This window comes from Pleuronectes platessa, chromosome 4, assembly GCF_947347685.1.
Source record: "Pleuronectes platessa chromosome 4, fPlePla1.1, whole genome shotgun sequence".
Lineage (NCBI taxonomy): Eukaryota > Metazoa > Chordata > Actinopteri > Pleuronectiformes > Pleuronectidae > Pleuronectes > Pleuronectes platessa.
The window spans coordinates 19,656,269-19,683,408 of NC_070629.1; the positions used below are offsets into that span (position 1 = coordinate 19,656,269).

The 27,140-nt window shown below is 41.5% G+C and overlaps 1 long non-coding RNA gene across 1 annotated transcript in view; it reads right to left on the reverse strand.

The window, feature by feature from the left end:
- Positions 1 to 100: 100 nt before the first annotated feature.
- The window catches only part of LOC128439010 (uncharacterized), a 44,789-nt gene continuing 17,749 nt past the window's right edge, over positions 101 to 27,140 (reverse strand). The window contains exons 2-3 of the long non-coding RNA XR_008338404.1: positions 22,352 to 22,419; positions 101 to 272 (exon numbers count right to left, since the gene is read on the reverse strand). This is a non-coding gene — a long non-coding RNA (uncharacterized LOC128439010). The remainder of the gene's footprint in view (positions 273 to 22,351; positions 22,420 to 27,140) is intronic.

Here is a 27,140-nt window from a genome sequence, read left to right on the forward strand (position 1 = left end):
TGTGTGTGTGTGTATGTGTGTGTGTGTGTATGTGCCAGAGAGGGAGGGGGAGAGGAAGAGAGACAGGGGGGAGAGAGTATGTGTGTGTGTGGGTGGGTGGGTGAGGTGGGGGGGGGTAGGAGTACTGGGCATGTAAGCTCCTGTATGTGTGTGTGTGTGTGTGTGTGTGTGTCCGACAGCAACGTGAGAAAGTCCACACCACACAAAACACACCAGCAGCAGCAGCAGTTGCAGTTGATTGTCCTCAAACCCTTCTGACAGTAGCAGCCCAGCTGAGGGAGAGAGAGAGAGAGAGAGAGAGAGAGAGAGAGAGAGAGAGAGAGAGAGAGAGAGAGAGAAAAGGGGAGTTTACTTCACTTGCCTAGTAGGGAGGGCTGACCCAACACACACACACACACACACACACACACAAAGGGAGGGAGGACACGGGTGGACAGAAAACAGGGGCAGGGAGCAGACAGGAGCAAGATGGGGTTTAGGAGAAAAGTAGGAGGACGTCGAGGAGGATATAGAAAACACGCAGCAGGATCTTCGGGCTTCTGCGCCTCTGACAGCTTACAGATAACTGTTCCCACTCTGCGTGTTCAGCAGCAGAAAGTGGAATGAGTTGTTTACTAAATCAAATGGAGCCGTGGAGCATATGTTGTAGATAATTGGGTGGCAAAACCCAAACGGACCAAAATCAATAAGTGATGAGTAAATCTATGCAAAAGCTCTAATTGCCAACAGTCTGGACCCTGAGTGCACTTCCCCACCAACAGCCTTAAGTGGCAAACTAATTAGGAGCAAGTGTGCTTACACAGAGTGGATTCTAATTGTTCATGCTGATGACAGGGAGGCTAAATACTTACAGTTCTCGCTCAATGGGAATTTCCCCCCAAAATATTCCTGCTGTTGTCTGACTCGATCATTTGAGTTCTCACATGCAGTACCCCGGATATTTTCATGAACATGTTACAGTTTTGTCGGGTCTGACAACAGCTACAGGAAACTCCAGTCTGCCCTCCTTCTTGATTATTGCTCCACAAAAGTGTAAAAATGAGAAACCATTCTTGAGAACCTCTGAAAACCTGCTCCACACAGAGCGGTGCGCTCTTATCAAATCAGGTAGGAGCTGTTAGGGATTACATCACCCCGGCCTGGAGCTTTTATACTAATAAATAAATGGGCTGAGACTCTCTAATAGACCATTTCCTTTCCAGAGCTATATCATCTTACCTGTAGACAAAACTGTACGTGTGTGTAAGGAACACTTTGCTTTTAGCAAAATAGCATTACAAACCTGAGGGAGCCCAAAATGAGCCTTTATTTTATCCAACACATGAAGCTGATTGGAGAAGTTTGGAGGTTAAGTAGACAGGGCAGACAGTTTTTGTTTCCATGTTAATCTGTCTGGTTTGTAGCCGCCTCTGTTCTGTGCACCTCTTTTCTTTCTCACACTCGTTCAAGTTGTTCATTAGTGACAAACAATAGGTGCCCTGGCTCCCTCGCTCCTCGATGAAGGGAAACATCACTTCATAAATAAACAGTCCTGCCCTGGTCTCCTTCTGTCGACCATCCTCCCCTGATCTCTGAAGCCTCTTCCCCACATGGGCCTTTATACACAGAACTAAACAGACCTGACTTCGCTGTCGGTAGAAATAAGATCTAAAACAAGATAAAGGATTCAGAAGCGGAGACTTATAATAAAATAATGACACACATTTGCCTCCTGATCTACCAGTGATCATGTTGCTGACAATCAATTTCAGCAGCAGTAACAACAAGAAATTTATTCGCCATTACCTTTTCTTGTTTACTACAAATAGACAATCTGTTTCCTTTACAACAGAGTCATGTGATATGCATTTTCAGGTGTACTAGAACAGCTGGAGAACTTGATAAATGGACAACGATTGCTACAGTTTTAAAATATAAATGTGCGAGTGTGTGATGTAGCCTGAGCGTCGTGTTTGGAGGAAACCAGGAGGCACTGATCACCTGCCCAACACCATCCCTAAAATGCCAGCTTGGACAACGCAGGAGACTCTTCAGGGTGACGTGTGTGAATGTCCTCGACTGGCCCAGCCACTAGTACCAAATAGCACAGAGACCTGTAATATGTATGTCCACCGATGGTCCCCTAACCAGATCTTAAGAGATATGCAGAGAACGACGGAAAATCACCAAATGTAGTTGTGAATAGATGGTTGCGTCTTACCCATGAAGACTGAAGGCTGTAATCACAAAGGTGTTTTAGCTAATTACTGAGTTCATTGGCTAAATGGTTACTGTAGGACAATATGAGTTCAGTTCCTCCTTTTAATAAAATTTGAGAGAAAGAATTATTTTAAACAATTGCAGCATAGGGCTGCAACATAACAACATTCTAAAAAGTGAATGCACTCTCTGCTCTGACCTAAATACTTTGAATTGCCTGTATTGGAAACCTATTGTATGTTTATATGAGCACTATAATAAGAAACTTTTTGATATTTTTCTATAGTTCTATTCCTTTCACCTTTTCACTTGTTTCTCTGACCTCCTCGATCGCACTTTGCCATCATTCCAACATCCCCTGCTTTTTTTTTTGTATAACTCTTCCTGCCCTCCCCCTCTCCCCTCCGCTCCTTTTCCCACTCCCCCTCTCCAGTGAACTAGAATGTCATTTCAAGCATGTCTAACCACGGGAAGCCTTTTAAAAACTGTGACAGCATTTGCCCCCAATCCTCACTTGCTGTGAAGCGGTGTGTGTGTGAGTGGGTGCGTTTGTGTGTGTCTGAGAGTGTGTGTTTGAGAGAGAGATAGAGTAATGAATGTATGTGGTGATTTGCAGGAAGACAGAATATCCTATGCAGATTAGGAGAACGACCCGGTTTAAAACAGTGACTTTAAGTAATTTAAGCTGGTGCCCCACACACACACATACACACACACACACACACACACACAAACACACACGCTGGTCTTTCACAGTGTCACCCCCATGCTGGGCTTTTGATGAATGGCTGAGACTGTCACGAGCAAAAGATGAGCAGTGAAACTGAAACAGAAAGAGGAAAGAAAAGGTTGCTGACAAGAAAAGAAAGGAGCGATCCCTGAAGAATGATGGAAAAGTGTGAGATAATTAACGGAAGACTGTGACCTTTTGGGGACAAGAAGCGGTGCCCAGAGAGAGGAGAGGGGAAGAGGATGGGAAGAGGACAGAGCGATGCATACAAGGGATCACAAGGAGATCAAATAAACCCAGAGACAAACAATATGCAAAACATTTCGAGTTTAGGTTAAAAATAAGGTTAGTCAAAATCTGAGGAAGATGGCACTTTTAGAGAATGTTTTCCTGTTTTTCTTACGCTAGTTGTATTTATCATTTTTGACAAGCTGTCATAACACCACAAATTCACACGTCAGCAGCTTTCAGTGTCAACACTTGAAAGACACAAGAGCTGCCTTTCAGCAGGAGGCTAAATGTGGTCGATAATAGTGCAGCAATGAAATGAACAATTATTTCTGATCTGTGAAATTAGAATAATAGACGTTGACCAGTGAAAACCATGCTTGTGCAAACATTGACAAGTTTAAGTTCTCAAGTAAAGTGGAAAAAAAAATCTTTTATTTTAGTTGGAGAAAATGTTCAAACCTGTCGAGCACAAATGAACCTCAATCATTAAAAATCTGTGAGATTATGTGAAAATGCATTGTAATGAAGCTGAGAATAAGGGTTTTTCTGAGTTATAGCCGTGTGGACTTTATAGCCGGCCAAATGGAGAAAGTGCCATTTGCCATCTGTGTTCACACATACAGCCCCTGTGGAGAAACTACAGAGGATCTCCGAATTTCAGTGCTTGTCTGAAAGCTGCTAATTTGTGGCTATAGCTGCTTCAGGTTGAATTCACCTCTACTAGCAACGCGCCCACATTTCTGCCAAAATCATTTGTGGTCAAGTTGCATTGTGGGCAATGTAGGCGCCCGGTTTTGACTAGGAGGACAATATCTGTTTTGCTGCATTGATCTTTGACTTTTCTGAAAGTGTCCGACGTTAAATGATCCATTGGTACTATTAAGAAAAAGCGGAATAATGTGAGATCCAAGGCCGTCGCTGCAAAATGAACATAGCAAAACCCTGTTATTGGTTTTCCTTCTTGCCGTGGTGGCAAAGGTTTCATGTTGGCAGCTGCTGTTCCTCCAGAACGTCAACATTTTATATGTCAACAAGCAACCACTGTGATCTTCTTTGTAAAACCACAAAGCGACTCATTTCCCTTAAACCTATACCCTTGGCACACTAGTGGCTTCAGATTCTGACATATTTATTTAAATGCCTCGTTTCCATCGGTGCCATGGAATTTAAAAGACCACCTTATTTCCTGGTTCCCTTTTAGAAGCATTTATCCTTCTTCTGATATGTGTGAACCAATTTAAGACGGGAGATTAGGCCAGTTTTAGAGAAACACCTCTGTGGCACAGCAGCACATCTGCTAATCCCCATCCATTCACTTCAACATGTCTTTAAACTAACAAGCAGTTTAACATAATCTGCTTTAAATCTATCCATTCAGTACCATTCATCGCCTGGTTTACATAACAATCCCTTCTGCCTGCATGGGAAGAGAGGAGGAACGAGAGAACGTGTGGGTGTATGGGAGTGGGGTTGTAGATGTGGGTGAGAGATACAGGACGAGTTCCTCTTCCAATTAGAATCCATTAGTACCATCGACTGCTCTGTTGTGTTGTGACGACAAACACAGCAGAGAAAGCATTCTAGAAATACATATCGTCAAATAGATAAAAAAAAAATGTAAAAGTGAGATATTGCTTCGAGGTAAATTGAAGCGGTAGGTTTAAAAGATTTATGTAAGGAGGGAAGCAGGGAGTGCATGAAAAACGGTTCCACGAGGAATGTGCGAGGGGTGGAGTGTGGAAGAAAAAGAGCGTGATGGTGAAATATGGAGTCAAAGGGCTGCATGTGTGGAGTGTTAAACCTTTTCAACCCGAGCTGCAGACGACCTCAGCCTCGAGGCCCACCGACGCTTTGAGCTGCACCCCCATCACAAACACACAACTCAACCGCCGAGCCAAGTAACCCAAGAGCGAAAACAGGGGATGACACAGAGTGAGGAGAGGAGCGATGATGAATCGGTGACAGAGAAGACGTCTGTCAGGTTCACCTCTGACCCCAGCACCGATTTGTTCTTTATTGACCTCTCACCTTTGGAGAACATCCCTCACCACCACTGCTTGCAAATCATTTCTCACAAACATTGAGGTGGAATGATTTAAAAGTGAAAACGGGCATCAAAAGATTAATTATAAAACAGTGGAGTGAAAGAAAAAACATGGTTATATATAGAAAATGATCCTTCCAGTCTGTAAATAACCAAATTCCTGCCTAGCTTATACATTTGTGTCAGTAAAAGAGTTAATTTAAATTTATTGAACTCTGTTTTATATCTGTGTAATGATGCATCATACACTCGGACTAAAATACAGAAATATATGAAACATGTTGTGGTTGCTAACCCTACCACCATTCACACACCCACATCACTGTATTTTTAAATTCCGTATGGCACTCACCTCCGCAGAGGCCCGACAGGATCTGCACCAAATTGCACACACTCCTAAATATCAGTCCCTTAAACCTGTCTGATTTTAAAAATAAGGATCCATGATTTATTACATTTTTTTAAAAGAGATCCATCTCACAATGTTAAGAAAAAGTGACCATTTCTTCCCTGACATCCTTCCCCCAAAGTTTGTGGTAATCCATGGAGAAGTTTAGCATAATCCTGCTAACTAACAGACAGACAAGATGGAAACATAATCTCCTCGGCTCCCTGTAGTTTCTCTCATGCACTGCTAATGTATGTAAACACTTTCAAAGGCCTCGGCCGAGGCATTAACATAAACACACAGGTTAAAGAAAACAAATGTCTTTTCTTTTCCTTTGTCCTTTTGTCCTTCTCTATTGCTACATACAGTATACACACACATACAGTGGGGTCTTAAAGCTTTAGTTTTCCAATGAAACATGATCACACACACACACACACACACGCACATAGGTGTCGAGCCATTTAAACTTAATGAAGGCCTAATGATAGACTGCGAACGAATTTTACAGCTTGTTATTGTCATTGTGAAACCACTCACTGTATCACTTTACGACCACCATAAAACCACTGACAGGGGTGGGCGTGGTTTGGGAAAGGTACAACAAAAGTGGGAATAATCAGAAATCCACCTCTGTGATCATGATGTCATAAATATTGCACTTACTGTTAATTGCTTTACAGTACAACCAAATGGAACGGCTGTTTTCCCTGGAGCCATCTGGCGAATACAAATGTTTTCTATAGTCCTATGCCACTGATATCGTGTTACTTTGCTCTCAGGCACACAGAGGGTGAAGTACAGCCACAAATTAAAGGCTCAGATTTACTATTAAAGTATTTGCAGTGTCATAAATAAGTTATGAGGTTGCATATGTCACATCCAGGTTTAAGGGATTTGTTGCTGAATGCTGGGAAATACTTTTTACATATTCTTGAAAAGAGTACACACACACACACACACACGTGCGCACACACAGTCTTTTAGTCAAGGAGAAGCCAAATCAATTTGGCCCCCTGTGAAGAACAGAGGTTAAGGTTGTTAAAGAGGGAAATGTTTGGCCAAAAGGGTGGAATGTTAAAAATGTCCCTTCAAGGAAACACGAACAGAACACAGAAGAGCAGTGTGGCTGCCACTTCCTGCGTGGGAGCAGAAAAAAAAAAGGAGCGAGATGTCACCTGCTTCGTGAGATCTTTTGCCTGCCCACTTCGCTGAAGCATGTTTCTGCAACAGCTCACCAAATATCTGAGGATCACGATCTGCAGCCACCCACCAACATTTGTTTTTGTCCTCCCCACGACGACTGACCCCCGCCTGTCTCTCCATCTGTCACACAGAATATCTGCGGCAGCTCTAACTGGAGTTTACTGTTAGTCTGGAGGTGTTGATGTGACTGTGTGTCGTGCAGCACATCTCAATGCAACAGTGCTGATTGGATACTGGACGTAACGTAAGTGAGCGGTGCATCTCAGCATTTTATTCAGTTTAGTGACATTAGCGTCCCTACAGGTGGCCATAGGTGCTCTATGTTATCTAAAGGTCTAAATAATAACATGCCTACTGTAAATTTAAAAATCTATACTGAACACTCAGGGTTTGAGAAATGGATGAAACTACCCAAAAAAAACAAAGAGGAGTAGACAGGGGAGATTTGTGAACAGAATGGCATCAAACAGTTCAACAGGAGTTCAGCAGCTGAAGAGGCACATGCCTGTCATGAGGGGAAATTATTGCAAGAGACCTGCATTGTTTTTGTTGATCTGTCACTGCTTCAGGTCGGAGCTGAAGCCTCTCTGAGGTGCTCCGCCAGCAGCTACACATCAAACAGTGTTTACATATGTTACAGATAATCTAAATCTCCTTAGCTGCTGATGTTGATAAGGATCTCTCTGCGACGCTACAGGCCACTGATGCATACGCGTTCTGATGTTTCCAATTCACCATGAAAATCTAATTTGGATTTGACAATGAGGGGAGGACCACCAAAAGTGGGAGCTTACGCTAATAAAAGAGCTACACATGTTTCCACGGCCATTGACAACTGTTCCTATACAGCCAGGAATAGCGTGGCCCAATAAAACCTTTCATACCATTGCTGCTCCTATTCACTGTCGCTTTCTCCTGCTCTCTCTCTCTCTCTCTCCCCTCTCTCTCTCTCTGTGTCTTATTCACACAAACACACACTCACGCTCACACACACACACTCACGTTCACAATCACACGCACACACCAAAGGAATACTTATTTCAATTCCTACACTTGCCTCCTGACAGTCATGTGCGTTGAGGAAAAGTATAAGCATCACTTGAAATTGTTACGGCTTTGAAAATAAAAACCTAAATTCGGAATGATCAACATTTTTTGTGAAGAACCAACTAGAGGATATTGAAAACATGAAGAACCATTATTAGGAAATAAATGTAAGTATCTTAAAAAAATATACTGAATGCTAATCTTAATTAATTCAGCTTTGAGAAGAGAAGAGAAGAGAAGAGAAGAGACGAGAAGAGAAGAGAAGAAAAGAGAGGAGAAGAGAAGAGAAGAGAAGAAAAGAGAAGAAAAGAGAGGAGAAGAAAAGAGAGGAGAAGAGAGGAGAGGAGAATTGTTACAGTGGCTGTTTAGGGCCAAACAGTGCGAGGTGACACCGGGGGCAGGAGGTTGACCTACAAACCGCCTGTGACCCCCACACCTGCTTGAACACACGGACCCACACCGGCCCAGACGCACAAACACGCACTCACACACCAGCTTATTCACACAACATCGCCCACGACACCAGCTCCTCTCGACCTGCCAACAGGCCACCATTTGACCAGGCGATAAAACCATCTGTTAGGCAAAACACCGGTGCTTTGTTAATGTTCTGTTTCTCAGACTTTACCAAACAATCACATCCGTACTGCCAGCGGCTGAACAGAGAGCCGTACTGAACACTTCAAACGAGGGCTATGTGAGAGGTTAGAGGTGAGGGCCCGAACCACAGCAGAGAATAAGTCTGTGATTTAATTAAATCAGTCACTGCGGAGGAAAGAGGAGGCAGAGGAGAGAGGAGCAGGCAGGAGAGAGCTACAGTAGATTCACCTTAGAATAATGAATCATAATAAAAAAAACTAAATTCAGTTGGAACCTCTTCATTTCAAACAGTCATTCAATTGTCTTTTTAATTGTGTTATTCTTACTTAGTTAAATTGCATAAAAAATTCCAATTTCTTGAATTTAAAAATAATTTCTTTTGGCACTGATCTCTTAGCATGAAGCACACCAGTGACCACTAGCAAGCACTTTGACGATAGGAGAAGAAATGTATATTATTAACTAGTGTTTTACACAGATGCTTTACTAACGAAGGTGTTACAGTAATCTGATTATTGTTTGTCATTTTAAATCCAGTTATTCAGTTACAAATACTAATCCCTGCAATGTTTTACAAGGAGTTTAACCAGGGAGTGACCAGTTCTGAAAGTCTGGACCAAGCTTCAGGTCTTTATTAATTTTTCAATAATGTTTTTCAGTTTCACATTGTATTTTAGCAGGGTACTGAATAAGTTTGTATAATATGCGTACTACATCCTGTTGTCATCCCCTATGTAGGCTACTTCTACCTATACTTGACAGTGATTGGTTGTTAAGTCCGACGTGCGTCTGAGGTCGGCGTGTTGTCAATTTGGCTATTGTGTTAGCTAGCTTTTTGGAATAGAGGCCACAGGAAAAACCTTGTCTTTCCGTTTGAATGGAGAAAATGAATGAGCTGGTTCCCTCCGTTGCCACTGTAATTTCATAATGGCATTACCAACAACAAATTTAACGTGCTGGTCATTCAAACATTACATCGTCTGAGGAAAAGGCTGCGAGCAATTCTTTGAGTTGCTTCTTTTTCTCGCAACTTCCTGAGACTTGAGCAAAAGTCCAAACTATCAAAACACATTTTCCATGCTCCAAACCATGGCTTTTGTCTTGATGTGGACCAACAGACCTGTTTTGGTCAGACTAAGTTTTGGTTCCATTGGTCTGGACAAAGGTCGGAGGTGCCTTTCAAACATAGTGAGCTATTTTGGTTAGGATTAAACAGAAGAATCTGAAGGTCTGGACCAAACAAGGCAGGTGTGAAAGTGTCCTGCAAGACAGATGCTAGCTTAGGGGCTTAGTTGTCAACATGCTAATTGCTAAGCCACACAGCAATTAGCATGTTGAGAACTAGATGGTCAGCATGTTTCTCATTGGAATTTTTAGAGCATTTGAAGTTGTTTAAAAGGCATTTTGATGCATCTGGGCTCCATAATGAAAGTAAAGTAACAAATCATTGAAAAATTGCTGCACAGTGATTATAATGTATAAAAAACTTTTCCTGGAAGTAATCACGAGTTATTTTCACAGTACATTTCAGAGTTCAGCAGTCACACAGGGACAGGCTGTGCCCCAGAATCGTTTGGTGCATCTTTACTGACCTCTCACAGAATGTACAGCTTAAGTTTCTGATGTTAACAAAGTCAGACAGGAAGGAGGGACAACGGGCACACAGAGGGAGGACAGTGTTGGGCAGGAGCTGAATTGGATGGGGGAGGTGATGGGAGCAAAGCAGGGTGTCGGACTGGTGGCGGGGGGGCCGCATGAGGGTCTACTAGGGGTGAGTGGCGCAGTGGGATAAGAGCGTGGGGAGTTCATGCCCCCGCCAGGCCCTTTTCGCACTGCATAAACAAAGAGATTACAGTGAGAAGGGGCTCCGCGCCTCTAACAAGCAGGGGCACCGCACACACTCATTAATACACGGACACACACCCACACACGGTCCCATGCAATACAGGAATCATACATGCACGCACGCACACACAAGCTTATAGAAATATAAATACACACAAAACAAGCCCGTGAAAACAAACGTGCATTCACAAACACAACACGAACACAATAAGCTGACACACACAACTAACAAGAAGCATCACAACATAGTGGCGCCACCTGTCTCCTCTTCACCAATTAATGAGCTCCCAGCTCCCGGGATGCTCCAACGAGGTGGCAATTAGCAGGGAGAAGAAAGGGGGAGACTGAAATGAGGGAGAACAACCGATGGCAAGAGGGGGGCTGAAGGGGATGGGAGATAGGGAAAAAATGGAGAGAGGAAGAAAGGGAATAAAGAGGGAAAAACACAAAGGAGGACCCAGGACTTTGAATCTGGGCGGAGAAACTGAGAAGGTCAAAAACTGAACCGGGTGGAGCCGAGAGAAAAGTCTGAATTTACGTTTTTTAACACTTCTTTTGTTTCATTATCTCGTGTTTGGTTTACGCACTCCCGTTTCTCCATGAAAGGACAAAAATGATCAGAAGCATAAGTCATTTAATCCACACAATCGTATTTATACTGATTCATTAGGAAGATTCAATTAGTTTTTTAAAAAAGGTCAAACTAGACTAGAATTTCCATCTATAAATTCTTACGCCGTGCTTATTTCGTTCAATGTCAAAAGATTTTTACACTTTTAATAAAAATATCCATCATAAACCATTTTCTTGACAGCTTTTGCATGTTGTTATTTATTATATACGGGTTGTTAAATCAGTCAATATGAAGATAGTAACTCTAAAAGCTTCTCAGGAGTGAGAGAAGAAAATGTGAAAACCTCGACAGAATGAAGGAAATTCAGTATGTTGAAAAATGGATGGGGGGGAAAAAAAGTTTGTCTGTGAGGTTCCAGTCTGTTTCTGTCTCCTGTTTGTTTACATTTCCACATCTCACAACCCCCCCCCCCCCCCCCCCCCCACACACTGTCTCTTTCCTTCTGTCAATCTCTGTTTCCTGTGTCTGTTTCTTAAATACAAGCAGACACACGTACACACACACACACATATTCTTTTGTTTGCCACCTGATAACAGGCAGTCATTCATACTGCCTCCCGACCCCCCTGACCCCTGACCCCTGAACCCTGAGACCTAAATACGGAACAAGAACATAAAGACTGGTCATGCATTTGCTGATAGTAATTGCTCACGCAGGCGCAGAGTCAAAGGCTACAGACAGTCAAACTTTATTTTTAACTTTAAAAGAAAAACCGCAAAAAAAGTAAGAGCCCAATTGCAGACCCTACAAAATAGAGGCATCTTCAATATGGTGAATTAATGAATGATATAAATAAACAACAGGATATAACTGAAACTGCCATGTAAAAATCTCACATTGTAAATGAATTAAGCTTTTAATTCAATAACTCCTCACAGCTAACATAATTGGATTAAACATAACTTCATTAGTCTATTTAGGTTTAGGTTAAAGAATGAATGAGCTCCGCCTGAAAGGATCCCTGAAGCTGGTGTAGGTTTGTTTATCAATTTGAGATTTTATGCTCAATAACAGGCTCAATTAAAAAAACTACTGATAATAACAAATACCACTTTTAATTTATGTTTGGAAGATTTGCTTTCAATAATTTTTAGTGTAAATATGTGTAAGTATACTAAAATGTTTATAAGCCCAGTCCAAAGAATATACTACATACTATGAGATGTATTAAAATTGAAAGTATCGTTAAATGACAGTAAGGGATATTGAGGACACAGGTGCTCTCTCAGAAGCACTAACACACCGAAGCATGAAGCTTTAGGGGACATGAAAGAAAAGAAGAAGGATACACACATTGTCACAGGTCACTTCTGGGGACATGACATAGAATTGCATAGATTTTCTTAGAGACCCTGATGTATTATTCACAGACCGAAATAAAACAAATAGCTTTGACACAGCATTTATTTCCAATAGGAAAAGCTGTTGCAAATTAAATCAATTAGTCTTCAAAAGTAGCCTTACAGATACACACACAGACCCACACTCAGACCCACACACACACACAGGGCAGGTGTGGGGTCAGTGTTAGGGTCAGCAGCCTCGGTCCAGCTCCCAAATATAGAGCGTCCACTATTCGGGGATCCTTGAGTTCAGTGCAGGTTCTCATATGACCACCATGGGCCCTTTATGTTCTGACAGAAACAGACATACCGAACACACAAAACACGCATTCATTTAGACTCACACACACACAACGCACCAACACAAGTATTCACACTCATTCACTGCATATATACATGTGTGCATGTGTGTGGCCAAATACTAGTGGACATCTCACACACACACACACACACACACACAAACACAGTTACCCTAACAACATCATTAAGATCCTTATCTTCCTGCTATCTGAAAACATGAAAGCTCATTTCCTCTCTATACAGACTTTTTGTTTTTTCTTCGTGTTTCTCTTCTTCGTGTTTCTCTTCTTCTCTTTCTCCCTCTTTGATGAGTGCAACCATCTCCCTCTCCATCTATCGGAAGACACTATTCACAGAGTCCATTCAGTGTGTAACAGAGGATCTCTTCTAAAGCTGAAACATAAGAATGATACTCTGACCCCGCGGGATGACCTCTGCACTGCAAGCTAACGGCTCTGACACGTAGAAGCATGCCTATATATATGTGTGTGTGGCTGTGTGTGTGTGTGTGTGTGCGTGTGTGTTTGCACATTTGTTCTAAGTCGAAACTGCAAACTGGCTGTGTGGTCATTGTGAGTATATATCAGAACACCGTCTGTGCAAATGTGTGTGTGAATTGATGTCCCAAGTCTTAATTAATTAGTAAATAGGATAAAAAAAGAAAATTCAAAATTATAAAGTTGTATTCAATTGATTTATTCTAAATGAGTGAAAAGGTTCCCTTCAAAGTGCACGACCCCAGCTCTGTTACTGTAACTCACATGCTCCATTGTTCTGCTTCTCATCACCCCTTGTGAGGTTTTTTTAAACAAGCTGATCTGCAGCCTGGAACTAAAGAACAAATTACTTCATCCTCACCAGACTTTTTGTGCGACTGTGAAATTGTATTCTATTGATTTATTCTAAATGGGTGAACAGGTTCCCTGTGGACTCATGGCAGCAGCAGTTTTAAGCCTCCATGTGTATCCACTACTAATAATACTAATATTGGTATATTCTAAGAGTTCATAATTTGATTGAATCAAACTCCGGTTTGCGATGGATCCAACTGAGAAAACAAATGACTGCAGTAAAGCATCTGACATCAATTGCACATCTGTTTAACAAATGGCAGAGAGATGGCTTTTTAAGTCATGTGCTTATGAGTAACACAGTCTGAGATGTGCCGCTGTAGATTCACACAGCATGCGATAAAGGGGGCCATTGTTAAAATGGGAATCACTTTGTGAACTTGTGTTTCAGTCTGTCTACACTTTAAAAAAAAAAAAACACAGCAAAAAATATGATTCATTAGAAAAAACATCAAGGTTCATGCCGCTGTGCTGTCGGCGGAGATGTTGTGGGTCATTACGGTAAATCAAGAAATGATCCCTCTCTGTCAGTGAATGTGTGTCTATACACAGGTGAGTGAACACGTACGCACACAACCAGCTGTGTTAAGAAAAACTTAATTCAATTTCCATCTGACTGGAAGCACAAGCCTGTGCAAAAATATTGCAACAAAAAATATTTATTCAAATTGCGTGTGCATGTGTGTGTGTGTGTGTGTGTTTGTGTGTGTGTGTGTGCATGCATCCGTTCGAGTATTGGACAGCACTGTTCTTCAGTTTTTCCGAGAACTTTCAGGACATTCCTCTACATTCCTCTATTAAATCACATCCTCTCATTGACTCCACATGATGTTAATGCTGCATATGCTCGCAGTGAACACGTACCGCCTCTCTCTTTGCATCACTGCCACACAATACTCTGCTGGGCTTCTTTTTACTGCATCGTTTTCCTCCTACAAACGTGTTCATGTTTCTGTCTGTGCACATGTCATCATCATATTTCATGATCTGAGGGCTTTACATGAAGCTGCAGCCTCAATAAAGCTCTTGCCTAAAACATTTACTCAGCAACTTATGCAGTAAAAATGAAATAGGGGGGTGTATCTGTGTGTGTGTGTGTGTGTGTGTGTGTGTCAGAGTCAAAATCGCTGAGCTGATCACTGTGAGTCACCACACGTCTGTGCAATAATTATGAGTATTTAACATTAACACATTTTTTAAATAGAATTATGAATCATTTTGAATGAACAAATCTTGTCATGGATAACTGTAATATTTGCTTTAGTGTCCAGTGTGTTTGGATTTAGGAGGATTAATCGGCAAATATTGAACATTGATATTATGTTTTCCTTAGTGTTTAATCACCTGAAGTCCCCATTTTCTGTTACCTTCATCCACATCTACATGAGGAGGTTTCCACCACCAAGTCCGCCATGCTGCATCGCCTTGTTTATACAGTATAACCCAGATCGCATGCACAAAGGGTCTTTCTCCTTTATATTACCAGAAGGTCATCGTAGGTTTCCACAAATGCCCGGAGCAGCAGGGCGAGTCTGGTCTGTGGTGATATGCAACCTCACCACTAGATGCCAATAAATCCTACACACTGGACCTTTAAATGTGGCTGGAGGTGATCGAGGTCAAGGGTAGGCGAGGAGAACATCCTGTTAAATTTGTTAAAGGTATCAACAACAGCACAAGTCTTTTACTGTAACTCAATCTAGTGATTACTCCCTGAAGAGCACAAAAGGACCCTTGATACGTATCTGTTTGTGTGTGTGTGTGTGTGTGTGTGTGTGTGTGTGTGTGTGTGTGTGTGTGTGTGTGTGTGTGTGTGTGTGTAAACAGAGGATAAATGAATGCATCTGTACTGATTTGTACTAATGAAGTGTGCCCTTCAGTTACAGAATGTTAAAGTTAAGAATGTTGCTGCTGAACCACTAAATTACAGCATTTAATATACTGAAGTACCACAAAACAATCATATTCTCATGTCTCTAACCAACTCTTTTACTAACATTCTAGTTGCTCTGAGTATTGGTTCCCCTGTGACAAGCTTTAAATGTTCGGCAAAGAGTGTATTAATAGATTTTGGGTCAAGTTGGCTGATTTTTGATGGTGATTAGTGTGTGTATTGTGTTACATGAATGGACACTAGCACGGACATGTCCCTGCACAGTGCTTGTCGACAAACTTAGTGTTCATTGTTTTACGACTACTTAAAGCAGAATAAAACTCAACCTGTTCTATTTATATGCATTTGAAAGAGAGGGATATATGCTACGGAGAGGAAATATGTGGTGTGTTGTTTTTTTTGAAAATGTATATTTTTAAAGATTTGTTTTACCCCGTTTATCCATTCTTTCATTTAGCAGTTTGTGTGTAGGTCTGTTTGTGTGTGTGTGTGTGTGTGTGTGTGTGTATTTGTGTGTGTGTGTGTGTGTGTGTGTATTTGTGTGTGTGTGTGTGTGTGTGTGTGTGTGTGTGTGTGTGTGTGTGTGTGTGTGTGTGTTTTATTGCTAGTTGTTAAAATCTTATTGGATATTCTAGAAGATCGGCCTGTGACATTTAATAACAAACTGCCGTCTCCTCATCTACGCTCGCTGCAGCTACCTGGTCCAGGTCAGAGAACAGATGAGGCTCTGAACCCGTAAAGTGCAGCTTAGACACAAATACACATACGAATGTGTGCAAACATTCAGCTCCATCTCTGCAGCCTTCAACAATGCAACATTTGTCTGACAGAAGACCATTGTATGATTAGAGATAAACATATATTAGGCAGGACACGCAGGACGATCACATCTTCAGATAGTTATTGTATTTAAATATTAGCTCTGGGTAAGAAAAGGAGAAGTTACTTTAGTTATTTCTGAGGAAACTGATGTTAATGAATCACAGATGCAGCAACACTTAAATGTAACCCTTACCAAACTCAAACTCTGTTTTCAAAATTGTGACACAGACAGAAGCACATTTCATGAAACACACACACGCACACACACACACACACACAGACACACAGAGCTCCCCCCCCCGCCCAAAGTGCACAGAACACGACCCCCGCCACCCCCTCTCCATTGGCTTAAAAAAATTACTGCCACCTGAAGCGGAACCACGTCCATCACGCAGAGGCCCCCTAAAGCCCCACAGGTGTCCTTTAACATGTCCAAAGGTCCCCTCCCCCCCCCCCCCCCCCCGGCTCTCCATGTGGCCATTCAACTGGCTGCAGTGGAGGACATCAAAACAAAACACATCCCCGGGGGGAGAGCTCACAGCTAACCATGCACATAAATTACTCCGCAGTGAAGACACAGCTTGGTGCTCCCAAGCTCTGACAAGACAATCTGACTATTAAAATGTTGCGCTCACATTATGGGTTTTGAGTTGGTTTGTCAGGAGAGAACAACACAGCTCCTCACAAAACACAGATTTTATCCGTACTGCTGAAGCCTGAATGTCATCAAACGTCTTTTTGACTATAAAGTGCACGACCCCAGCTCTGTTACTGTAACTCACATGCTCCATTGTTCTGCTTCTCATCACCCCTTGTGAGTTTTTTTAAACAAGTTGATCTGCAGCCTGGAACTAAAGAACAAATCACTTCATCCTCACCAGACTTTTTGTGCGACTGTGAAGACGCACACAGTGAGTTATAAGACAGGTGGAGAAGCCTTCGAGCCACAAAGAGCGAGGACGTGTTTCTCGGCAGCCTCAGCTGGCTGTGGTTTAAAGGAGCGCTGCTTACGAAAACAAGCATTTGTTTAAAATGGAGAGAAAAGGAGCGATCGCCAATCTACGCTAAATGGCCTTGGAGTGAAAAGCACAGGAGAGGGGGCCAAATCCAAGTCCCTCCACATTAACAGGCAGTCGGCTGACGACATAATGTGCATGGCAAAAGATAAATAGCCCACAATGAGTCTTTCGCTACAGTGAGAGCACAGCGAGCACTTCTCATCGTGCAAGGGTGGTGCAGATATTGTGCAAAGATCAAGGAGGGAATGCAGGTGGGGACACAGAAAGACTGAGAGATAGGCAGGCAGGCAGACAGACAGACAGACAGACAGACAGACAGACAGACAGACAGACAGACAGACAGTAAGACAGCCATCGCCACAGACAGACAGACGGTGAGACTTTTAGAATAAACACCGGAGCTCTCAGTGTCGCCCAGGAAGAAATTCTTTTCTTTGATGTCAAGCCATGTGACCTTGCAGCAGTCTGAGGAATTGAAGCACCGTCCAAACAAACGTCAACACCACTAACACCATCAAGGTCAATGTGTGTGTGTGTGTGTGTCTGTGGGTGTGTTTTTCTGACTGGGGGCATGTGCACACGTATGTGCGTATGTGCATGTAGAAGATGGGGAGGAATGTGCACGCAAGACTTGTCAGTCAGATTATTTTTGTTACACATTTTCAGGACTATTACTATTTGCAACTGCAAAACTGGTTCTTAAACAGTGACCAATATGTTGCTGCACTGACCCTGAAATCAGTTTAATGAGAGTATATTTTGAGATCTATTTAAAAATCAGCTGCTGTTAATATTGAGGTGGTCAATTTGTCATTTCAACAACGTTATTAGAGCAAAGCTAATTTGGGGCCATTTAAGAAATAAGATCTTAAAAAACAAAAACTAAAATAGATTCCCCTTAAACTACATTACAGGTAGATTCACAGAATATGACAAATAGTCAAGTTGACTGGCACTAGAGAGCACATACCTCCGCCCATGACCAACAGGCTCCTTATGGAACCACATTAAAATTCACTAGATCTGGATTTTTTATTTGGATTTACACAAAATTTCATACACACCCAACTATCGGTCCCCTATACATGTCTGATGAAATAAATAATTTTCTGAGATATCAATGAATATGTTGACAATCAATCTTATCTCACAATGCTAAAAAAAAAGAGATAAAAACCCTAGATCTGCCCCATGAACAAACAAACCTACATAACAACCAACAAATTGACGTGGGGTTATACCATAACCTCCATGGTAGAACTAATAAATACAATACAATCATTTTAACCTATAACCATCCGCAGAAATCGGACTAAAATGTATTTTTCCTCCACTAAACAAAGAAAAAACTATTTGATGAAAAGCTATCAGTGATATATTTTGCACACAAGCCCACAGATCTCTCCTGCACCGACATCTTGTGGCAGCAGAGGCAGTTTGCCAGCAGTTGTTCTCATGTCAGCTTTATATAAGACGATCACAAGTTGTTTACAGTGCCGAGGATGAATAACTATCTCTCACGAGCAAGTTCCAAAGAGCAACTCGAAATCTCATTAATGTTCCTGTGAAAACGCCACTTGACATTGTTGACCCCCTTACTTTCATCGAGGCAGGACACACACACACACACGCCAGGGCTCTGTTTCAGATTTGGCTCATCACAGCCGAGCGACCGCAGAGACAACACCGCTCCACTTTGAATACGCTCCTCTCGCCGCCGGTAAACAGTGGTGTCCCGTTGCAGCAGTTTATTTAGGCGCATGTTCTAGCCCAAACAGGACTCATGACAAAGCCAACTGCCCCCTCTTTTAGACCACTAAGTACTTTCTGAATGCTAGAAGGCTGCTGAGGCACGAGGACAGCTGTTTGTGTGCATGGGACAGAGAGAAGAGGATAAGGAGAAGAGAGAGACGATGCGAGGAAGAGGAGGAAGAGGACGAGCATGGGAGCTGCGCTCACAGGAAAACCATCATCACGGCGGCTCTCACACACAGTGACGAGGGAGCAGCACTTGAGATCTGTCGGATGAAACCTTGGCTTGAGCTGCTGAGTCAAACATCATAACGTATTTTCAGCTTGAAACTCAGAACGAGCTTGACATCGACACATCTTCTCTGGCTCTAATAATGATGACTTGAAGATGTATGTATAGGAGATAAGAAAAAAAGTGTGGGTATTGATGTTGATGTGACAGGTGGAAGAAAACTGCACGTATGGTGCCCCCTTGGGGACAAACAACCAACACCCCCAGGCATTACTGTGGATCCACTATCCTGTTTTCAATGGGAATATCATAAACTGCCATGTCATATACTTTTATTTCCTAATCATCTTGCACAGGAAACCTTTCGGCCTCAGCGGGTAATGTTACTTGAAGCTGATTAGCCTCAAAAATGCTAATCTGCTTCAACCACTGGAAACGTCTGTCATGACAAAGCCAAAGCCTCCAATGGCAACCCACCTATTACATGACGTCTCTTATGAGAAATAATAGCAACAAGAACATTCAACCACTGAAGAGAATATGCATTAACAATCTGGTCTGTATCTACAACAAATGCACAACAGAAGTCCTCGGAGTGAGACGTAATGGAAAAGCACTCGGAAGCTTCTTTTTTATTCAAGAGTTCATGACCTCGTCAATACTTCCCTCTTCACACACTCTCATGCACAGCCTCTCCACTCGGCGGGGTGTACCTCAGGGTAGAGACCCATCATGTTGAAAGATGCTGTTGCCACCACACCTGTGTGTGCACATGGGTTCACATGTGCATTTCCTTCTGTCTGTGTGTGTGTGTGTGTGTGTGTGTGTGTGTGTGTGTGTGTGTGTGTGTGTGTGTGTGTGTGTGTGTGTTTGTGTGTGTGTGTGTGTGTTTGTTGGTTTGCCGGGGTGTATGCGTGTACTTGAAAACACCCTCTCATGTTACAGCAGTAATGGCCCTGCTGAAACATTCGTCTCCCACTCAAAAGTTCAAGGCTGCTGTTTAACACACACACCACACACTGGTGCCTCTGCTGAGGGTCGGTCGCCCCCATTAAGAGCAGTTCATATACAAACTAAAACAAGTTTAATGGAAATGATTAGATCACTAGATAATTCTATACTACATTATACAGAATTTGAGGATTTACACTAGGCAGAATGGAGCTCCCTCTGAAAATGAGAAATAGATGATCGATGATTATAACTTTGTTAGTTTTCCGATTTAAAACTGAAAGTTAAAATAGAGGAAATTAAATAGCTGCGGCCAAAACGAACAGCAGAGGCCTGTTGTTGAACAACAAGTTATACTATAGAAACAAAAAAAGATGTGATCTATTCTTAGTGGATATCTAAATCCCTACAGGGAATGATTCAAATGAATAAACCAATGTTTATACACACCCACATACACACACTAATTAAATAATTCCTAAAATGCAATTATCAAACTTGTATAAAAAATGTAAGTATTATAAATAACAATAAATAAAAAGAAAACATAAATACTTAGAACCTGAACTCATGAAAATAAACTTTTTTATGTTTAATGTCAACATATAGGTACATAATTTCTGCATTTTAACGTAAATTAAAAGTTTTCCGTTTTGGTGCATGTTGCAAACAGAGAACTTCCTTTCATTTGAGGAACTATCAGTTTCAAACAATCCTTCTGAGAACCTCACCTTCTGCTAACCAAGAACCATCTGCTCAATATATTCCAAACTGCTGGCTGCCGTGTGGTCCTCATTAGAAACATCCATATGTAAATGTGCATCTAACAGCACCTGCCTCCCCGGACTGAATGGCCCAGTGTCCTCTGAGAAACACACGTGCACCGGTGGTGAACGTGCGTGTGCAGATGTCAGCTGGGCCGTGAACAGCTTCCCTGAGGAACTCCGAAAAGTCACGCTCACTTCTACTCTGTCCTGTGGCCCCACTTCATGAGTGAAATGAGACTGGGACAGTTCCTTGTACTGCGGTTACAAAAATGCTAATGGCTAACAACAGATTAGTAAATCGGCCCGTGGGACTGGATATTTGGTTTTGTAAAGTATTGGTGTATTTATACATGTCTGTGCTTTGAGAGGACAGACTGTAGGAGGTTGCTTACAAAGCACATCATTATGCATCACAGATTAGCTTGAATGCTGAATAGCCCTGGTTGAGCTCACGGTGCTTTTATATGTCACATACCTCTTTAGTTGTTGTAGTTGTCTAGCCAGCTGGCTATAAAATGCTCCCAGATACTAATAAATTTCCTCTCGGAGGTTAAATCACTTGAGCTGGAGCAGGCTTAGGTTACAGATTGCTGCCCCCCAGGAAACATTTATATTTGCAAGCAAGCCATGCTCTCAACTCAGTAGTCCTATTGCCAGATTTTTATAAAGAAGTAAACAGATTGTGAATATTCTTTTTAGGAGAATCTCTTGTGTTTGTGCAGAGCCACACGCTCAGAGGTACTAAATTCCGTCCATAGTCATACACTGTCTTTACAGCTCAGGATATTTTAGGACAAGTCAAATATACAGTAATTTATGAAGGATACGGTGACACTGTCTATATGTTGCTCTTGGCATGTTTGGATTTCAGAGAAAGAAGCAACGTGAGCCGGTCTCCCTTCACTGCCATCCTCCTCCTTCCGGGATAAAGCTGCACTTTGGATCTATTTTAGTTTGGACGGCTCCAAAATCATGTATCTGAAGAGACACTAGTGAGGCTGACTTTTCACTAATGAGGGTCTTTAAGTTTTTACGACGACAATAATGGACATCACTGATCATCCTCCATTACTTTAGTTTGCATTCTACATGATCCATATGATCCAATGTTATTAATGTGTGTGCAAAGGTCCAACTCCAATAGTCTAGCTCCAGGTTGACACAACAGAGTTTACTTTGCCATTACAGTTTGTAACGCTGGTTGAAGAGTATAGAAAAAGAGAAAATAATAAAAGAAAATGGGATTGACACATTAGTACTCAAACATATAGATTAACCTTGACATGACATTTCAAAATAAATAACATTGTCAAAAAATAAGGTACTTAAGTGACATGGTAGGAAATATATTTGCTATTTGATTGACAAGACACTCTGAACTATCTTGCAACTTTGATGAGAATAGTTTATAGTCTGTGCAATATATACATATATATATATATTATGCTTCCAATCAGCATCTTTGATTTTTGATATATTGACTGACTGCTCTTACCTGTAAGTCTGAGTTGTTGATGGAGTTTAACTTCCACCGATGGGCCTGGTCACACAACTCTACAATACCTGCGGGGACACATACAAAAAGCCAAACACAAAAAAACAGGTTAAGTAAACACAGATAATCAGAATATGTTTTCTGTAAAAGAGAGTGGCATCGACTTACGGTGGTTAAATAAATAAATCTGTACAAACATGAACCAGCTGTTCCCCTGAAGGGAGGCTTCTTTCCTTTATTACCTCGTACATTTGTAATATTTTTTAAATTACTAAAAGAAAAAGTGACTGTGGTACCCAAGAGCATCAAATGCTTCAGGTTTCTGAAAAAATAAGACATGTTTTTTTTATTTATTTGATGCAACAAGTCCTTCAAAAGATTATACTGAAAATGAAACTTGTGTGTGTTAGGCTGCAAACACAAGGATTGTATGCCGAGGATTGCACATTTAATTAGATCTTGTCATTGGAGGGTCAGGTTGTACAGATCCCCACCTGTAGAGTTGGAAAATTAAACTCCAATAAAAATTCTCTGTATAAACATGACACTCTGGGCAGGTCCATTTCTTCATCTCTATGAAAACACAGCCTCCAAAACACTGTAACTCACACTGGATTCATTTCACACAGCGTTTCTTTTTATTGCCACCCTATAAACCACTCCTGCCTTATGCATGTGTTAGTGTGTGTATGTGTATGTGTATGTGTATGTGTGTGTGTGTGTGTGTGTGTGTGTGTGTGTGTGTGTGTGTGTCTGTCTGTGGTCTTTCTACACGTATTATCCCCCATAGTCAGCGCCACCAATAGACAAAGAGGTCAATTCATATTGGGTGTTAAACAGGTCAGATTGTCCATAAATCAAAGCTCTACAAACTTTTATACATCTCTCAAACCACAACCAGTGGAAAAATAAATTTAAATTATTGCATTTACTCAAATAATGGAGCCATTCAGCTCCTGACAAAGAAAATGACATGCAATTTGGTAATTGCTGGATAATGCGTCTTTTAGCTCACACACAGCTCCAGTGAAACACAGCCCTCAGGACCAAAGCTTTCCGTGCTTCAATGGTCATGACAGGACACAAGCCTTATCCATTTTATAATGTAATGTACACTGAGACATGCCTTTAAAAATATCACACTTTTAGAAAAATGAAACAGGTTGTTTAGACAGAGGTTAATGAATGAGAGTCATAGTTGTTGCAGATAAATATATACACCAGGCCTGGGCTTGCATTCAAGAGGAAGGGAAGATACACAGAATAGGATGAATTACTCAAGCTTGTGTATTTGGCGACTGCTCTACAGACAGACAGAGAGGATTAGAAACAGGCTGACCTGAACTAACTCTCATTATCAACTTAGGGGACAAGTTACAATCAGTTTGAAGATGATAAAAACTGTAGCTGATGTTTGCAGATGTTCGGCCACAGAAACTGATAGGCTCCAGTCTCATGGATGAGTGCGGATCAGTCTTTGTTTAAATGCCAAATGTTCACAAACAAAATAATCCTATCTGACCTAACCTCAACTTTGTCGGGGCAAACTAACACATGCATAACAAGTATATTCTAACAGTTATAGCAATTGACATACCTTGAGGAGATTGAGGAGAAAACCTCATATTTTTTTAAGTAAATATGAACCACAATTACTGCCCTTCAGTTATATGCTTCCGCCAACTTGTGCAGGTTCGGTTTAAATACTTATTCTTTTATTTATTTATGTGAGGTCACAATAACCTTTGACTTTGAACACTGAAATCTAATCAGTTCATCTTTGAGACCAAGTGACAAGTGGTCAAAATTTGAAGAAATTGCCAAAATACAAACTTGAGCTTTCATGTTGAAGAGGCTAAAGGTGAGGCCAATGCTGTTTGCCGTTGACCACTCCAACCTGATCAGATAGTCCATGAGTCTAAGTGAGTGTTTGTGCCAGCAATGACATTCCCTTTAGGTGTTGCAGAAGTATCATGTTCACAAACATGAAGTCACTGTCACCTTGGCTATTTACTTTTGACGACCAAAATCAAATCACTTCATCTTTGAGTCAAAGTGAATATTTGTACCAAATTTGAAGAAATTCATTGAAAAACTTCCTGAGATGTTGCGTTCAAAAGACCAAAGACGTGTTTTGAAAGGTCGCAGTGAACTTGAACTTTGACCCCAAAAAATTTGAATTAATTCACCACCGAGTCCAAGTGAGGTCTTGATAGGTTTGGGGTATTCCAGACACATATCATTCACCAGACAATTTTTTTGTTTATAAAAAAGGTCACAGTGATCTTGATCTTTGAACACCAAAATCTTATCAATTTTGAAGAAATTTGAAGAAATTTGTTGAAGGCATTCCAGTAATATCAAGTTAACAAGAATGGGACAGAGGCACAACCCAAAAACATAATTCCCTCAACCACTGGCTGTCACTGGCTTGGAGAGATAAGAACATGATGGTTGCAGTGGGCATTACTTCTGTCCCCCACACCTCAAGTCGCCTGACAGCCAATGACCAGTCGCTTTACCAACTGAAAGAAAAGGCTTCCATCTACGTCAGATCTGATCTGATGTGTATAGGAAGTAGAAAATGTCACTGAGAGTGTCAGTTTACAGTCCGGCCATCACGTATCAAAGGCAGGCGTGTCGAGGAGAGAGCCAGGCGGTGTGCCAGACAGTTGGTTGTTTCCACAGAGGATCAGTGAGGCGGATTACTGCCTAAATCCCTTCTTTCACCGAGTTCCTGCAAACTGTCATTTTACTCTCTGCCTCACAATAGCCAATGAAAACAGTGACAGGTAGGATGACTGGAGAAAAGAAGCAGCCGGAGGTGTAGACACACGAATAAGGAGCCAGACACAGAAACATGTTTCTCTCACGAGCACGCGTCCTTTATTTGCATGTGTTTTGTTGTAACACACTTATTCTTATCTATGTGGAACATGGAGTGTTTGGAGAGCACAGATGTGAGAGTGATGGATTTTGAAAACAGTGTATCGTCAGCTCGTTCTCTTTGGCAGTCACACAAATCCGCAAGACAAACAAGTGTGTTCATGGTTACACAAACACATCCAGACACACAGCAACACTCATAGATACACATATATTTGAATTGAGTATGTGCTATAAGACAAGCAGTAATTTTTCATTTTACTCATTGAAACTCAGATAACATGACTTCTTTAAGGAGTTTTAGATCACATTGGTATTCTTTGTGTTGTTCAGTAGGCCGCTCGTTCTCAGTAAGAGTCTGAACACGAGACAAGGTCAGAATGAAGATACCAGAGTCCACGATTCTCCTATGATTTAAGATGTGACCCATTATCATCAGAAGTAACCAGAGCAACCAAGGTCGCACCCGGGAGCTGTACAGATAACAACGAAGGGAAGATCCAACCAGTCGTATTAAATTGGACGCAGATCTGAAAAGACCAATCTCAGCAAGGCAGAAGTCAAGAGAAGGTTCAAGCATGAATTAGGTAAGAGACGTAAAACAATGTTTAGATTTAACTGTTCAATAAAATGATTCCACATATAATTGAAAGCTGCAGAACCACCAGAGCAACATGTAAGAAACTTATGATTATACACACACCACTGTCTCCAGGACAGCCTCAGAGCCAGGATGGCATAGATTGTCTCAGGAATTAAGTTTGTATGTTTTTGATATAGATGAGACAATATATTGGTACCAGAATTTTCTTTTACTCGCAAATAAAGGAATCGAAGCCAACAAATTTATTTGACACAAATACCAATCACACACAGTCAATGTCCACAGGTAAAACTCTGTAAATTGTCTAGAATCCACCTATTTTCAGTGGTTCTGGTATTTGTGGTGATTTATGTTTCCTGGGCAGGAGCACCACACCCGCTCTACAGAATTCTTCAGCTCCAGAGCTACACAGACTCTCTGCTCATGTTTGGGTGGAGATTAATCTAATTTTCCTGCTGAAATAAATTTTGTATATGGTGGAAAGAAAACTCGGCAAAATAAACACTTTCACATGCACTCCAGTTCTGAGCCGCTGCATTTACAATCAATAACTGTCCAAACCGAAATGTGTCATGAAGCACATTCTGATCTCAGGCCCATCTATGAGCCGACGTACCACCCACCCTCCACCAGCTATCCTATAAAACAGTGGTGCCATAGAGGTTTCAGCAAATCCTAGAAAACCATTAAAAAGAAAACACATGATCAAATTCATGTGAGTCTGTAAATAGCCAAATGTCTGAACAGAAGATTTATTCATACTTATGGGTAATGTGGCAATCACTCAGCAAGGCTGGCCTTTTACCCTGCACTAACACATTACTGCTCTGAGGCACTTCTGTTAGCTGCTCTCTCTTCTCTCTCTCACACACAAACATACCAGAAAATATATTAAAACCTGTATGTCCTGCCTGGGCACTATGCCTGATGCCCAGTGTCCAGGTATTCTAATGCGAAACCCGTGTAGACTCTGTTCGTGACAAAAACACAGCATTGATTCAGACCTCAATAAAACTAGACTCACGCAAAGTAAAGATCGTAGATCGGCACCCTCTTTTTATTTGACCTCGGCCAAACAGGTTATATTTATGTCTCTGTTTATGTCTCTGTTAGTTAACCGGATTATGTTAAATCGAACTGATGGATTACCACGAAACCTTGTGAAAGGATGCGCTATAGGTCAGGAAAGAACTCTTCCTGTTATGGTGTGGACCTGGATCAGATCCCACTTTCTTTAAATGTTTGAGATTGGTTTGTTTTTCAACATTTTCATTTTAATCTCAGGGAATAATTCATAGA